This window comes from Alexandromys fortis, unplaced genomic scaffold (genome assembly GCF_014885135.2).
Source record: "Alexandromys fortis isolate MF-2015 unplaced genomic scaffold, M_Fortis_MF-2015_v1.1 scaffold_29, whole genome shotgun sequence".
Taxonomy (NCBI): Eukaryota; Metazoa; Chordata; class Mammalia; order Rodentia; family Cricetidae; genus Alexandromys; species Alexandromys fortis.
Window position 1 is genome coordinate 5,153,298 of NW_026067891.1, and position 4,426 is coordinate 5,157,723.

A 4,426-nucleotide genomic window follows, 5' to 3' on the forward strand; every position below is an offset into this window, starting at 1 on the left:
TAGAAGCAGAAGGTTCAGGAGTTCAAAGTCAGCCTCAGCTGCAGCAGGAGTTTGAGGCTGGCTTAGGACAGATGAGACCCTAATGCAAGAAAACAAACAAAGAACTAAAGGACTATAATATATTCATTAGGTATAGTCTTTTCTTGTTTTTGAGGAACTCCTTCCCGTGTCAAACAGGCTTCTTTGTCAACAGAGGCCCAGGGAGGGAAGGTGCCATGGTTTTCAGTCCAAACAGGCTCAGTTGACCCCATGGCTTTGACTTGAGCTTCACAGCAGCCAGATGCCACCTCCCCCAACCATGCTTCAAGGCTGTTGAAACTTTCTATGGCCTAGCTCCTGGGCAAGGTTAGGCTTCTCTTCTGGACACCAGCATCACGTGGTACATTTGTGGTATGTTTCTGTCCAGAGGTCTCAACACTCCTCTGACTGTCAGGGTTGAGGAAGCATCCCCACGGGGAATTCTTCCTTGTTCTGTCTCCAGGCAAGGCCCCAGGTCTCTTCCTGTATGTGTGTCAATAAGAGCTCAGGGGGGCATAACCCTAGAAACTTGTGAGGTGGAGTCAGGAAGACCACAAACTCAAGGACAGTATGGGTGGCTTAGGCAGACCCTATTAAAACAACAAAGAGAAAACTAAAAGACAACAAAGCCCACTGAGGGTGTAGCTCAGTATAGAAGTTTGCCTGACACACATGGTCCATCCTCTCGCCCTTGGAGTCCTGGCTCACCCAGTTGCATGTGTTGCTGTAGGCAGCTGGGAGCCCAAGACAGGCATCTCCAGAGAAGGAAACAGTTAAGAGCAATGTGGTCCTGCACAGTGTGCCTTGCAGTGGACACGGAAGAGAATGTAACTGAACCCCAGCCCCTGAGGTGGCATCTTCCACGTGAACTCGGATGAACAGCACCCGGATGCAGCTCCCGGGCCCCAGCTGGTAACTGCTATAGTCGCCTCTATCCCTGGTCTTCTGATTCACAGGCTGTCTACAGCCTCTCTAGGACCCCGTGATCCGGTCCAAGCCCGGTCTTTGGGCCTCTGTGAGTCGTCACCCTCTTTATACCTTTACACTGCAAGGGACAGGGTGAGCTCCCTCCCTGAGCGCCTTTGAAGCCAGACACTGGCCTCACCCAGGCAGTCCCCTAGACTGTCTCCAGCATGCGCCTTGATACTACCCTCCCTGGCCCAACTCTCACTTCTTTCTTCCCAGGCTTTGTGGCTTCGAGCTCTGGACTCCAAGGCCATGGCTCTTCTGACAAAGAGAGTCAGTCACTAGGAGTTATCACAGGGATCAGGTAGCGCTGCAGAGCTCACCAGGTCCAGGCTGTTTAAACAGTCAATACAGGGGCCTCTTAAACCCTCTGTGTCGAGGGGTTCTTCAGCTTCATTCTGGCCGGTCTTGGCGCTAATCCTGTGCTCTAGGCCTTCCGCCTTCATCTTTTGCCCGCAGGGAGTTAGTCTGTTACCCAGAAGCCAGGAGCAGTTGGTTGAACTTCTATTTCAGAGCCAGGGAAAAAAACAAAAGCTAGTATACTTTAGAGCCAAGCTCAGAATGGACCCACGTCACATGCCTTTGGAGAAAGCACTTTGCTTTAACAAACCATTTCTGGGAAAGGGTAATAGGCAGAAAAAGCAGCCGTTAGAGTTTTATTTTCAGCTACCGATGACAGTAACCACTGCAACTGAGCAGAGCTTGCCTCTTGTCAAGGTGAGAGTAAGGTGCCCAAAAGGGTTCAGCCAGAAGGAATTATTGCCAGTGTGGGTCCTACTGATTGATGGTGCATTATTAGGAGAGGGTAGCCAGGGAGAATAGCCCTCCAGGTAGACTCCTGTGGGATAGCACATTGTCAGGAGGATGCAGGGGTTGGACTGGGCAGGTTGAATCTGGAGAAGGTTATCCACCAAGGGGAGGCCCAGATGAAACGTGTGAAAATCATACCTTCCTCGGAGAAGTGGCGGCACGGGCCTCTGTATGGATGAGGGCAGGGACAGCTCCAGTGTGCCATGATACTTAGGGCTGAAGGCAGAGAGGGAGTGGCGGGGTAGGTTGAAGGCTAGACTGCTGTTTCTCTACACCCACCCCAGGGTTACCCAGCCCCCTACCATGCTGTCTCTCTCCCACCCAAGGCTTGACCTACCATTGGTGTTCAGGCCCCATGGGTGCCCAGGGCTCTGCCAGGGCATTAAAGAGGAGTCGGGATCTGAAGAGGAAACCATCTGGAGACAAGAAGTGATCCAGAGAGTGTTATCTGATGACCCAGAGATGAAAGGATTGGGGGGGGGGCAAGCCTGGGGTGCTCGGTGTGGACACTCAGAGGGCCTTGAGCCCTTCCAGAGCACAGTCTGTATTCCAAGGTGGGAGAGAAACAAGACACGAAAGCTGAAGAAGGACACCAAAGGTGCAGTGACCAGTCTGCAGGCCATGGGGCTTGACAGGAACAAGACAGCAATTGGCTTCTAATCAGCTCACTGGCCGCTGGAGTCCTGTGGAAACACTCGCCCCTCCCCCACCCCTTCAGCTGTCTCCTCTGTGAGAATCAATAGAGAGCCACAGGAGAAGGGCGACAGCTGAGCTTTGATGATTACCCAGACCACTCTGGCTTAGCGGGGTGAGCCCAGGCAGGACTGGGGAGCCAGCCAGGGTGTAAGAGGCCTGAGTTTGTAAGCACCGTCAAGCTGTTTCAACACCCCCTGCCTCTACTTTTGGAATACTAAAATTATTTCTGTTTGGGGTGTGTGTGTTTGAAACAGAATCCCACATAGCTCAGGCTGGCAATATACCCACTATGCAGATGAGGCTGGCTTTGAAGTCTTGGAAGCCCTTGCCTCCTTCTCCCAAGTGTTGGGATTACTCCACCCATTTTGTTTTGTAGAGAAAAGGTCTCATTGTACAACCTAGGCTATTCTCAATTCTCACAGTCTTCCTGCCTCATAGGGAGTCCAAGGCCAGTCTGACCCCACCCCCACCCAGAGTATGAGGATTACAGGCATGTGTCACCACACCCTGCTTTTTAAATCTTCATTATTATTATTTATTATCTCACTTTGTAGCCCTCTGGCCTGAAATTCACTATATAGACCAGGCCAGCATCGCCACACCTAGCCCTGTTATTCTTTTTTTTTCTTTAATTTTTTTTAAGATTTATTTATTATGCATACAACATCTGCCTCGATGTATACCCACACGCCAGAAGAGGGCGCCAGATCTCAGTACAGATGGTTGTGAGCCACCATGTGGTTGCTGGGAATTGAACTCAGGACCTCTGGAAGAGCAGTCAGTGCTCTTAACCGTAAAGCCATCTCTCCAGCCCCCCCCCCCTTCTTTTTTAAAGATTTATTTATGTATGTATACAGTGTTCTGCTACATGCCAGAAGAGGGCACCAGATCTCATTATAGATGGTTGTGAGCCACCATGTAGTTTCTGGGGATTGAACTCAGAACCTCTGGAAGAGCAGATAGTACTGGTAACCTCTGAGCCATTGCTTCAGCCCCGGCCTTGCTATTTTTGATAGTTTGTTTATTTTTGTTTTTGAGACAGGGTTTCTCTGTGTAACAGCCCTAACTGTTCTGGAACTAGCTCTGTAGACCAGGCTGGCCTCGAACCCACAGAGATCTGCCTGCTTATTCCTCCTGAGCACTGAGATTAAAGGTGTGCGCCACCGCTGCCTGGCGCTTTCATAGTTTCTATTCGGCAGCCTTCTCCAGACAGCTGGGAGGAGGGTGAGAAGGTTGATCCAGTGTGAACTAAATTCAGGAGCATGTTTGTATTGGTTAATTTTCTACTGCCGTGATAAAACACCATGGCCAAGGCAACTTGTAGAAGGAAGTTGACTTGGGCTTAAGTTTCCAGAATAGGAGTTTGCCACAGCAGGGAATCATGGCAGCAGGCACAGCAGCAGGAACAGCGCTCACATCTCGACCATGAGGACCAAGGAGAGAGAGCAACCAGAAATGTCAGAAATCTTTAACCTCTCAAAGCCGCCTTGTGTGGCATACTTTCTCCAACATGGCCATACTTCCTAACTTTCCCTGAACAATGCCAGCAAGTGGGGATCAAGCTGAGCCTATGGAGGACATTCTCATTCAACCCATTACAATGTACAATAAGGCAAACTGTGTTTTCTAAGTGAACTTTTGTGGAAATCCCCTGTTTACCATCTTATGCCTATACATAAGCAGGCATGCATATGACTAAAATCAGCTGCATTATGGGAAAGGGCCTGCACAGTGAGCAAAGCTGCCAGTCAAAATAGAGAAGCACCCAAACCACACACCCTGGTCACTAGTGAACCTCACAGAGGAAAGCTCCGCTGGGGCGACGTGCTGTAGTAGGAGCTGTGGGCTGCATCTCGCCACCCGGCTAGCTTTACATCAGAAACAATTACACGGAAACTGTATTCTGTATTCTTTTTTTTTTTTTTTTTTTTTTTTT